The 12,934-nt window shown below is 40.2% G+C and overlaps 1 long non-coding RNA gene across 1 annotated transcript; it reads right to left on the bottom strand.

Moving 5' to 3' along the window:
• Positions 1–836: 836 nt before the first annotated feature.
• Positions 837–12,564, bottom strand: LOC115460060. Its single transcript, XR_003940364.1, has 3 exons — positions 12,554–12,564; positions 1,400–1,404; positions 837–920 (listed from the first exon to the last, which is right to left on the bottom strand). It is a non-coding gene; the product is annotated as an uncharacterized LOC115460060 (long non-coding RNA).
• Between the last annotated feature and the right edge of the window lie 370 nt (positions 12,565–12,934).

Below are 12,934 nucleotides of genomic sequence, written 5' to 3'. Positions count from 1 at the left end.
CCTTGTAGCGCTATAGAAATGCTAAATAGTAGTAGTAGTAGAAGCGATACAAAGGCATTATAACATCCTCATTTTTTCCCATTCCTTTCCTAATAATTCCTAACATTCTATTTGCTTTCTTAGCCGCCGCAGCACACTGAGTAGAAGGTTTCAACGTATCATCAACAATGACACCTAGATCCCTTTCTTGGTCAGTGACTCCTCACGTGGAACCTTACATTACTTAGCTATAATTCAGGTTCCTCTTTCCCACATGCATCACTTTGCACTTGCTCACATTGTTAATACTGTGAAACCCTCTGCTCAGTGTGCAGTGCTGGCTAAGAAAGCAAATAGAATGTTAGGAATTATTAAGAAAGGAATGAAAAACAAAAATGAGAATGTTATAATACCTTTCTATCTCTCCATGGTGGGACGGCATCTCAAATAGTGTGTGTAATTCTGGTCACCGCTTCTCATAAAAGATGTAGTGGAATTATAAAAGCTACAGAGAAGGGTGTTGAAAATGATAAAGGGGATGGAAGGCTTCCCTATGAGAAAAGGCTAAAGTGGCTAGAGCTTTTCAGCTTGGATAAGAGACGATGGAGGGGAATATGATAGAGGTCTATAAAATACTGAGTGGAATGAAACAGGTAGAGGTAAATTGCTTGTTTACTTTTCCAAAAATACTAGGATTAGGGGGCAAGATGCAATTAAGCTACTAAGTAGTAAATTTGAAACAAACCAGAAAAAACTATTTCGTCACTCAATTTGTAATTAAATTCTGGAATTTGTTTCAAGAGAATGTGGTCAAAGCAGTTAGTTTAGCAGGGTTGAAAAAAAGGTTTGGATAATTTCCTAAAAGTCCTTAAATCATTATTAAGCTGGACTTGAGGAATCCACTGTTTATTTCTAGAATATGCAGCATAAAATCTGTTTTACTGGTCTGGGGTCTTGACAGGTTCTTGTGACCTGGATTGGCCACTGTTGGAGACAGGATATTGGGCTTGATGGACTTTTGGTCTGTCCCAGTATGGCACTGCTTATGTTCTAAAAGAAGCATCTCTATCTCTACAGCCTCTAATAAACCTAGAAGATTGTTTCAGCAGTTTATTATACTATCACAAGTTTCATTTTTTTCTCACCACAGTACTTCTCAATTCCAGCTAGATACCTTAGCTCGTTCATGTCTGACAAAAGTTACTGGCCTTCAGGTGACTCTTCCAGTTCAACCACCAGCTGAGCAAGAACCACCAGAGACAGCCACTCCAGTTTTGTATTAAAATGGCTCCTGCTCCCCACCCTCTTTGCAACTCGACCCCATTAATACCCAAACATACTTACCTATCACATCATGGACCACCTTCTAAGACACATTTCAACTGGGCATTAAGAAACTGATTCTGGCTCTAAACCCAACATCTTCTAGGATAGACCCCTGGCGGTATTTTTTAATTAATCCTTTCATCCTTGCTTTTGCCCTTTTTTCATGAAAACTTAGCATCTGATAATGTATCTTTGGCATGGAAACATGCAACAATCACTCCTATTCCAAGAAAAAACAACCCTGATCCACAAGACCATACTTATTACCGTCCAATTTCTAACCTGCTTTCTTTTCAATGATGTCAGAAAAACTAATCCAAGACCAAGTGTCCACCTTGTTACAGAAGACCAGAGCACTTCACTCAAGGCAGGCAGGGACACAGTACAAAATTAATATTGGCAGTTTTGAAAAACTAAATTAGTTGAGCATTGAATCAGTGCAATTCAGTTATCCTAATATCTCTTTGATGTTTCATCAATCTTCAACCTTGTAAATCATACTTGTACAACTTCAAATGGCAGGAATTCAGGTCACAGTTATCAAGTGGTTCACTTCATATCTTTCAGATTGCAAATTTCAGGTAGCTAATAGAGGTATTCTTTCTAACCTCTACTCCAACACTTGTGAGGTTCTACAAGGTTTTTTTTTTACTGGTTTCCATTCTCTTTACTGTCTTCCTTGGTAGCTGTCTATTTTTGAATAACAGTAAATGTGAAGCCATACACTTTCCAACTCCAAGATCTGTAACCATTTCCCCCCTATCATTCAGGACACAACCTTACCATTTCAGGATACTGTACAAGTTTTGGGAATTATCTTTGCTTGCAACTTTCCTTTTCAATCTCAAATCAACAATGTTGTCAAAGTCATCTTTTCTGACTTTACGTGGGATCAGATCTGTTAAATCTTTCATATCCATGGCTAACCTAAAAAATCTGCTTCTCGCACTAGTCATGTCCCAAACTGACTGTTGGAATGCATTATACAATGGCCTCACTCTCAATTCACTTTGATGCTTGCAACTTATTCAAACAACCATGGCTAAACTCATTCATAAAGTCCACAGATATTATCATCTCACTCCTAAAGAAAGAACATTGGCTCCCTGTCATGGTTTGTGTATGATTTAACAAGGCTTAGTATGAGGATATGCCTCCATACCTCTCAAATCTCTTGATCTTCTATATACCTTCTTGCTCGTTATGTTCTTCCCAAGCAGCCTTACTTACTTTACCACCCCCTCACATCTCTGCTTAGGCGTCTTTAGAGACTCAGCCTTTTCAAATTTAGGACTGTATCATTGGAATTCTTTTCATTGTAAGCTCCCATCTAGAATCCTCTCACAGGAAATTCAAGAAAGCACTAAAAACTTGCTGGTTGATATTCAGCCTATAGCAGTCAGCATTTTATGCTCAATTTAAATATTTATGTATTGTATTCAAAACATTTTGTACAAGCAGATCCTCAGAATTGTGCTGCAATGGCACAGACCATCCTCTATGCTGTGCTAAAACAATAAAGGAAAAGATGACCTTGTGTTATAGATTGTTGCCCTAAAATGAGACATCAAAGGGACATACACATTATTAGTATTTTTTTCTTTTTATATTATTTTGTACTCTACAGTTGAGCTGCTAATTGAATGCTAGGTTTCCCCAGCAAACAGGAAACTCTGTGGGCAAATGATTACATAATCCACTAACATAGACATCAGTTGGTAAATGTTTTCAGAGAATATTTCTTCTGAGTCACAGAGCTATTAACTTAGGACAGTTGTAATGTATGTTTGCAGACAGAACAACTGATACTGGTCAATTAAAGGATCTGCATCAGCTGTGATCTTTTCATGTGTAGGCACCTGACTTTTAATCACAGAGGTATCAAAACATGAGGAAATACATTTCTGTTTTTTTCTTTAAAATATCACTAACTTTCAACATATGCCACAAAGACTTTCTACTTAGGGGAAAAATATATAGTGAATTCTCTACAAAATAACTTAAAGTTGTGCAAATTCAAACAGCAGCAAGTGAAAAAACCTGAGGGCCTGATATTCAAATTCTAATAATAATAATAATATTCAAAGCAATTTAAGCAGACAGGAGAGGCTCTTGCCTGCTTAAATTGCTCTCAGTCCACTGATATTCAGCAGTACTTAACCAGGCAGTGCCCCTGATTATCAGCACTAACCAGCCATATCAAATCTGGGCAGGAGAGGAGCATTCCGGAGTTGGAATCTGGGAGGAAATGGGAATTATGCAGGTGCCAGCAATATTGAGTGCCAGTGTCTGCATAGTTTACTGGGCATGTAGGACCACATAAAGAACAGCAACACATAAAGCAGACCAATAGAAATGAAGAGAAATGCAGTTTATGGAAACATATACCTGACATGGCCACGTTTCGCCCAAAGGCTGCATCAGGGGTAAAGCTACAAAACAAACAAGTAAATCAAATAAAAATCAATAAATAATAATCAAATTATTACCCCCCCCAGAACAGCATCTGCATACCCAAGGTTCCCCCCACCCCCTGTAGGCCTCCCCAGTCCTACCTTTCCAATCTCTGATGATCTAGTGGAGAAAGCACAAGAATGATTCCCACTCACTGCTCCCCAATGTGGCTTCCCCTTTAAAATTGGTGCCATGACCTCTAGCTGCAGTCTCGCAGTGCTACTGAAGTACATCAGCAAAAAACGTCAGCAATTTGGCTTACTGGACACCGTTCTGCACCTTCTGTTGCATTAGTTATTGATTCTGTTCCTATCTATTTACTGGATTCCATGAAAAATCTGGGAGTTCTCTTTGATATCATATTAACTTTCTCTACACATATCTCTACAACTGTTAGGAAATGGTCCTGGGGAACTGAGGATCTGAGTTCAATTCCCACTTCAGGCACAGGCAGCTCCTTGTGACTCTGGGCAAGTCACTTAATCCTCCATTGCCCCATGTAAGCCGCATTGAGCCTGCCATGAGTGGGAAAGCACGGGGTACAAATATAACAAAAAAAATGTTTCTATTCTTTGCATCAAATTTGCTCTCTCCGCCCATTTCTGAGTAATGAAAGTTGTGCCACCTTACTATATGCTCTGGCTGCTACGAAACTGGACTACGGTAACATTTATTTATATGGGTCTTGCAGACATCTCTCTCCATAAGTTACAGACAGTACAGGATACTGCCATCCTTATTCTTTCACATGCATGCTGTTACGACCGTGTGACACCTCTTTTAAAAGAGCACCATTGTCTTCCTACCAAATACAGGAACATTCATAAAATCCTTACCATTACTTTCAAAGTATTACGTCTGGGTTCCCCTCTGTACTTAGCCAATCTTATTACACCTTACTGTCCTACCCGCAAGCTTCATTCCACATTGGATTACCGCTTATCGGTGCCTTCTGTTCATGGTTCTCAACTTAGCACTATGCGCGCCTCTGCTTTTTTCTGTTTAGCTCCTTCTCTCTGGAACGCTGTACTACTCTCTCTGAGGTCAAGGTTCTCTTTTCACCATTTTCATGCTCTTCTGAAAGCCCATCTGTTTTCTCAGGCATTTCCCTAATCTACTCATTTTTGATTGGAGGAGGAATGGCTAGTAGGCAATTGGCCGTCTCTTTTTCCCCATCCCATCTTGATTTAATCTTTCCTTTTCTTTTCTAAACTGTGTGACTTCTGTCCTATTTTGATATTGGCGTTCCTTCTTCTTTTATTTGTAGGTATTGTGCACCACCAAAATTGTTTGTGAAAGGCGGTATATCAAGTCTGCAATAAACATAAGCATATTGGTAAATGATAGTGGTAAATGTTCCAATCCAAACCAGCATTTATATCCCACTTTTTTCAACCAGAGAATCAAAGCGGCATTGTTGGCATTGTAATGTAGCAAACTATGCCATACTTTGTATTGTTGTTTGAATATTTTTACTTCTGTAATTATCTATTGCTTATGTTTGACTTATTTTTGCTGTACACCGCATTGAGTGAATTCCTTAAAAATACGGTAAATAAATCCTAATAAATAAATACAATTTTTTGCTGCTGATATGGGTTATCTTTGGACAGGGCCAGCTGGCAGCCACAGACCAGCAACTTCTATTTTAAGTTTGTATGACACTTTTCATTGATTGTTTTTATTTTCCTATTTATAATGGATTTCCTTTCTTATCTTTTATTCTCAGTTTTGTAAAATGCTTTAATTTGTTATTCAGAAAGGGCAGTATACCAAATTCAATAAACGATGAATGATAAACATGGAAGTATTGGTGGTGCACTATTTGGATGTCTATGGTGGATGCATGTTCGATGCATGTTAGGGGCAGTCCTATAGGAGCCAACTTTTCAAAATGATTGGAGGTACTCAACTTAAAAAGAAAACAATTATGGCAGGGTCGTGGGTACACCTGGCCAGGTTGTATTTAAATATTGAGCACAGCAGGTAATACACATTCTGGGAGGACTCATGGAGGGGCATAATTGAACGGGGATGACCATCTCTAAAGGCGCCCATCTCTAAGGACGTCCCGGCGAAGGGGCGGGGAAACCGCTATTATCGAAACAAGATGGGCGTCCATCTTTCATTTCAATAATACGGTCAGGGACGCCCAAATCTCAACATTTAGGTCGACTTTAGAGATGGTTGTCCTTAGGTCATCCTTAGAGATGGTCGTCCCCGGTTTTCAGCGATAATGGAAACCGAGGACACCCATCTCAAAAACCACCAAATCCAACTCATTTGGTCATGGGAGGAGCCAGCATTCGTAGTGCACTGGTCCCCCTGACATGCCAGGACACAAACTGGGTGCCCAAGGGGGCACTGCAGTGGACTTCACAAAATGATCCCAGGTGCATAGCTCCCTTACCTTCAGTGCTGAACCCCCCAACCCCCCCCAACCCACTCCCCACAACTGTACACCACTACCATAGCCCTAAGGGGTGAAGGGGGGCACCTACTGTAACCTAGGGGTTAATAAATTAAATAAAATTACCTGAGTTGTCCCAGAGTTCCGTTGTGGCCAGCAGCGCAGGTCCTTGGAATTTGCTGAGAGCTGAGCTTCTGTTGGCTTGGCAACATATCTGATAAGGGTGGCTGGAAGAAGTGATTGAGGTTCACCTGTTAAAATAAGAAATAGGAACCACTTTTCTGGCAAAAAGATATATTCAGATCTGCTCAACAGAGTGCTGCCGTTATACAAACAAGCTTCATCAGGAGCAATCAGCAACAGACTCCAACATCATTCACAGAGAAGCAGTTTCCACTTTCTTCCGCCGCTTCCTATTTTCATGAATCAGCTAACATATTTATTATTTCTGCTTTTTCTGTTTTTTTTTCTGCTGTCACGGCTTCAATCCACTGTTTTCAATTGATAGGCCTCAAATTATTATGTGGATTTAAATGGCCAAAACACCAGGCCCAGAGTGTTTAGGGACAGAGTTTTATAAAATTGTGCAGGAAACATGGAGGGGCATAATCGAAAAGGGCACCCAAGTTTTCCTGAGGACATCCTCACAGGACGTCCTGGCGAAGGAATGGGGAAACCTGTATTATCGAAACAAGATGGGCGTCCATCTTTCATTTCGATAATACGGTCGGGGACACCCAAATCTTGACATTTAGGTTGTCCCTACAGATGGTCATCCTTAGACTTGGTTGTTTCTGAATTTTGGCGAAAATGGAAACTAAGAACGCCAATATCAGAAACGACCAAATGCAAGCCCTTTGGTCATGGGAGGAGCCAGCATTCGTAGTGCACTGGTCCCCCTGACATGCCAGGACACCAACCAGGCACCCTAGGGGGCACTGCAGTGGACTTCAGAAAAAGCTCTCAGGTACATAGCTCCCTTACCTTTGTGCTGAACCCCCCAACCCCCCCCCCCCCAAAAAAAAAAAACCCACTACCCACAACTGTACACCACTACCATAGCCCTTATGGGTGAAGTGGGCACCTAGATGTGGGTACAGTGGGTTTCTGGTGGGTTTTGAAGGGCTCACATTTACCACCACAAGTGTAACAGGTAGAGGGGGATGGACCTGGGTCCGCCTGCTTGAAGTGCACTGCACCCACTAAAACTGCTCCAGGGACCTACATACTGCTGTCATGGAGCTGGGTATGATATTTGAGGCTGGCAAAAAATATTTTTAAAAAATTTTGAGGGTGGGAGGGGGTCAGTGACCACTGGGGGAGTAAGGGGAGGTCATCCCCGATTCTCTCCGGTGGTCATCTGGTCAGTTCGGGCACCTTTTTGTGGCTTGGTCATAAGAAAAAAAGGACCAGGTAAAGTCATCCAAGTGTTCGTCAGGGACGTCCTTTTTTTCCATTATGGGTCGAGGATGCCCATGTGTTAGGCATGCCCAAGTCCCGCCTTCACTACGCCTCCAACACGCCCCTGGGAACTTTGGTCATCCCCACGACGGAAAGCAGTTGGGGATGCCCATAAGCGGCTTTCCATTATACCGATTTGGGTGACCCTTTGAGAAGGACGCCCATCTTGCGATTTGTGTCGAAAGATGGGCGCCCTTCTGTTTCGTAAATAAGCCTGATGGCCATAATACCAGGGAATTGAGGGGGGAACTAAATCATGATTATATTGTGGTCCTTCCTAAGCCAGTTGAGGGCCAGAGAGCAGTTTGGGGGGGGGGGGGGGTCTTAGAGATCTATATCTTATTAAACCAAGATATAAAAATCCTGGTTTCTCTTCCTTAGCTTATTCATCAGGATGTAAATGAAAATAATCTAATACATCATAAATCTCCTATAGCAAATGCAATTATAAACAAAAAATTGGACATATTTTGTAGCCTTATTCGATCTCCAAATAGTAAGGTTGTATCTGATAGATGTATCCCAATAATAATCCTAAAAAAAAATCAATATCTATTAAACATCTGATCACTGAAAAACAATGCTATAAAGCAATACTATCAATTATAACTGATTATAGGAATAATGATTTGTCATAAACTTATACAAACTTCACATTCCTAAAACACTCTTATTACAAAAAATATTCTACTGATATAGAAATAACATTATGTATGACAAATCATTTGTATGTTACAGAGTAAACTGTGAAAGGAGACCCTGCCTTAATAACAAATTAATTAATGCAACAAACAACTTCTAAATGTAGGAGATTCTTACTGACAAAACTAATATAATATATTTTTCAAGCAAAATGAAATATTATTAATCCACTATTACATATTATTAGATGGGCTTATCAAAACAAAAACCCAAAACTAACATTCACAATACAATGAATTTAGGGGCCCTTATACTAAGCTGCACCAATTTGGAACTATTGCCTGGCTACCAAGTGGCCTGGACGGTAATTTCATTTTTTACGCTCACCCACTATATGCGTTGGAAAATTTCTGGCAGTCGGAGCTAACTGGGCAGTAATCATCATTGTACGCGTGCTGTTGACTACTACCCAGTTAACGTGTGAGACCTTACTGCTAAGTCAATGGGTGGCGGTAAGGTCTCAGATCCAAAATGGACGTGTGTCAATTTTCATTTTGCTGCACGTCCATTTTCAGTCAAAAAAGAGGGCCTTTTTTTCAGGTGCACTGAAAAATGTCTTCCACCTCCCTCAAACGGATTATCTTATTTTTTTACTTTCAATCATACATTTAATCACTCTGAATTTTAAACGTGATCTTGACCGTGGTGGCATGATGTCGGCAGGCTAAGGGATATAGATTTACAGGGGACTTCCTTGACAAAGCATCTAGCGATTCATGTGCCGTGTTGGAACAAGAGTACTCCTATAGCCGACTAACAAAATACTTTCTTCTTTGAGAAGAGTATCTAATATATGTTTAAAATTCAGAGTGATTAGATGTAAGATTGAAAGTTAAAAAATAAGATAATCCGTTTGAGGGAGGTGGAGGGCATTGAGCCGATGACGATCGGAGTACTTAAGTCGCTGCATATGAACTAACCCACCTCCCCACTCCCCCCGTTTTCTATTTCTGTTGATGGCTCTCTCATTCTCCCTGTCTCCTCAGCTCGAAACCTTGGGGTCATCTTTGACTCTTCTCTCTCCTTCTCTGCTCATATCCAGCAGATTGCCAAGACCTGTCGTTTCTTTCTTTACAACATCCGTAAAATCCACCCCTTTCTTTCCGAGCACTCTACCAAAACCCTCATCCACACCCTTGTCACCTCTCGTTTAGACTACTGCAATCTGCTTCTTGCTGGCCTCCCACTTAGTCACCTCTCCCCTCTCCAGTCGGTTCAAAACTGTGCTGCCCGTCTCGTCTTCCGCCAGGGTCGCTTTACTCATACTACCCCTCTCCTCAAGACCCTTCACTGGCTCCCTATCCATTTTCGCATCCTGTTCAAACTTCTACTAACCTATAAATGTACTCACTCTGCTGCTCCCCAGTATCTCTCCACACTCGTCCTTCCCTACACCCCTTCCCGTGCACTCCGCTCCATGGATAAATCCTTCTTATCTGTTCCCTTCTCCACTACTGCCAACTCCAGACTTCGCGCCTTCTGTCTCGCTGCACCCTACGCCTGGAATAAACTTCCTGAGCCCCTACGTCTTGCCCCATCCTTGGCCACCTTTAAATCTAGACTGAAAGCCCACCTCTTTAACATTGCTTTTGACTCGTAACCACTTGTAACCACTCGCCTCCACCTACCCTCCTCTCTTCCTTCCCGTTCACATTAATTGATTTGATTTGCTTACTTTATTTATTTTTTTGTCTATTAGATTGTAAGCTCTTTGAGCAGGGACTGTCTTTCTTCTATGTTTGTGCAGTGCTGCGTACGCCTTGTAGCGCTATAGAAATGCTAAATAGTAGTAGTAGTAGTAACTAATAGATGCAGTGTGGTACAACTGAGGTTCATGTTCTACACAGTTGTATGGCTGAATTCAAGTGATATGCATAAAGATTGATTGTATATCTTAAGAGAATCTGGATTGATATGAGAATGTCATTACTTGAATGTAGTTTTATTATGACAAAGAAACCTCAAGTTGATTTTACTGCATTTTGTGTGATTTCCCTTTATGAAAATTTGAAAGTGCAACTCCCTATAAAGAAAGCTACAGCACTGAAAAAGGAGAGATTTGCATAGGACACAATCAAATTCATCAATATATCTGGTATTCATTGTTTTCTGATATTTTCTTTGCTGTTTATGAATGTCATGTTTGTTTAGTTGTATAAGCGATGCAAACGGAATGTTTCATAACCAGATGAAGGATTTTTAAAAGAGGCAAAAAACACTGTAAAAAGTCTTGTAAAATATTTTCAAGACAAGTCAACTAGCAAATACATTCATATGAAGTTGCTCAAAAGTTTAATTTTGGGCTACAGCAGGTTCCCTTCCACCCCTAGCATTTGACAGAGTTGAAGAATGCAAGGGGAGTGTTTGTACCAAACAAGTTAAACTGTTTGTAAACATGTTCACTTTAAATTAAATTGCGGTGGAAGACAAAGAAAGCCCTTTGCTGTTGTCAGCTGGATTTGTTTTAAAGCAAATAGGCAAACATGTTAAGCAGCAGATCCTCCTCAAATCCCTAATGGCTGTGCAGACTCACTCTGAAAAGGTTTCTGAAAGAAGACAGCAAAGAAATAGCTGGAATTCTTCCCTTCATTTACTTTGGCTAAAGAGCCTTTTTCCTTTTCTGTCATCTGGCTTTTGGAGAACTTTGTTTTCAAGCGACATTAGTATTAAAAAAAAAAATTTCCAACAGGAATGTCTATTCTCTGCAGCCTTGTCACTTGTGATGAATACGTCCTTGCTTGGTAAGTGGTGACACACCATTGTACCAGCTTTCGCATCTCAGCAGGGGATAATTAATCTTGCTGTCACTACCCATAACTGGGCAGGTAAACTCAAATTTGTATTTCATAATGCTGCTTTGTGCAGCCGTTAGAATTAGTTCTCTATACATCACAGAGTTTCTGGATACAATCCACTCAAGTTTGGGAGTTGCAAAAATTTCCAGCGGAAAGATATTAGCTTACTTTGGAAAATGAAAATAACTTCCTAGGGTTGAAAAGAGAGGCTCCGAGGTCTTGTGTTTCTCAGAGAAGTCATGTAAACATTTTTTCCCACTGCCTGGGCTCAGAATCCTATCACTGCAATCTTCAGGACCTTCATTAACCCTTTACCAATATGTGAAATTATTCTCTATCCCCCAAATTCTATATATCGAACCTTAATTTCCATGAGGAAATTGAAGCAAATTCTATAACAAAGTGCGTAACTTAACTGGTTAACTAGCTAATCAGTGCTGCTAATTGGCTGTTATCAAGCAATTGGCAGCACTAATTAGCATTAATTAACCTTTATGTACACAGCTTGCTAAGTGTATTCTGTAACATGGTGCAGGTAAATTTCAAATTGCATAGTTGAAAAGGGGGCATGGTTATAGGGGTGGAATGGACGTTTCTAAAATCTATGCGCATTATTATAGAATACACCCGCCCTGTGCCTAATATAGGCATCAGGATTTACACCAAGTAAAACATTGCCTAAATGGATGTGACCAAATTTGGTCACGTGGAGAGGCACTTGGTGTATTCTACATACCGTGCAGAAATTTAAGCCTATTCTATAAAATGTAGGTGTAGTTTAGAGACTACACCTAGGCATATTTTTCTCCACATGGATTTTTCAGGTGTCATGTATAGTATCTAGCCCTATATCACCAACATCTGGAACAGAATAGTGGCAGTCCACTGAGCATTCTCTCACCATGATGTCAGCTTGCATTAAGCAAAAGAAAAAAAAAGCCAAAATGCTTTCCTTTTCTTCTCATACCATATTGCCTCATTTTACTATGGTGAAAAAAAACCACTTTGAAGAATCTACACTGTAGAAAGCAGTGGAGAGCAAGAGAAATGAAAGAAAATGCACCTTTTGTTTTATTTAAGATGTGTGAATCATTTAAATTAATTATATTATGTGCTGTGATGTGTGATGCACATCCTTTGTCCTTCTCATGGTTTGTGAACAATATTACCAAAGGGTTAGAAAGGAAATGTATGCCCTTTTGCAGATGACACGAAGACTGGTAACAGAGTGGGCACCTGAGGAAGCGATGTACCAAAATTAGAAGCCTGGGCTAATGTTTTGCAGTTAAACTTTAATGTGAAAAAATATAGGGTGATGCACTGGGGTGCAGAAATCCAAAGGAGCTGCATGAGATTGGAAGTGACAGGCTGATGTGCATGGAGTAGGAACAAGATCCAGGGGTGATAGTGTCTGAGCATGTAATACTTTGGGTCTTGTTTACTAAGCCATGCTGTAGGCGTGCTAACATTTTTAGCGCGCGCTAACACTAGAGACTCCCATAGGAATATTTATTTATTTATTTGTAGCATTTGTATCCCACATTTTCCCACCTATTTGCAGGCTCAATGTGGCTTACATTTTCCATAATGGTGATCATCAATTCTGGAAGAGAAATACATATTTAAGGTGAAAGAGACAGAGAGGATTAGGTATACAGTTATATCAATAGAAATCAAACAAAATAAAACATGGAAAAGAAAATAAGATGATACCTTTTTTATTGGACATAACTTAATACATTTCTTGATTAGCTTTCGAAGGTTGCCCTTCTTCGTCAGATCGGAAATAAGCAAATGTGCTAGCTGA

This window comes from Microcaecilia unicolor, chromosome 1 (genome assembly GCF_901765095.1).
Source record: "Microcaecilia unicolor chromosome 1, aMicUni1.1, whole genome shotgun sequence".
In the NCBI taxonomy this organism is placed as follows: domain Eukaryota; kingdom Metazoa; phylum Chordata; class Amphibia; order Gymnophiona; family Siphonopidae; genus Microcaecilia; species Microcaecilia unicolor.
Note: the sequence above shows the minus strand (reverse complement) of the source record. Positions and strands in the feature narration are given on the sequence as shown.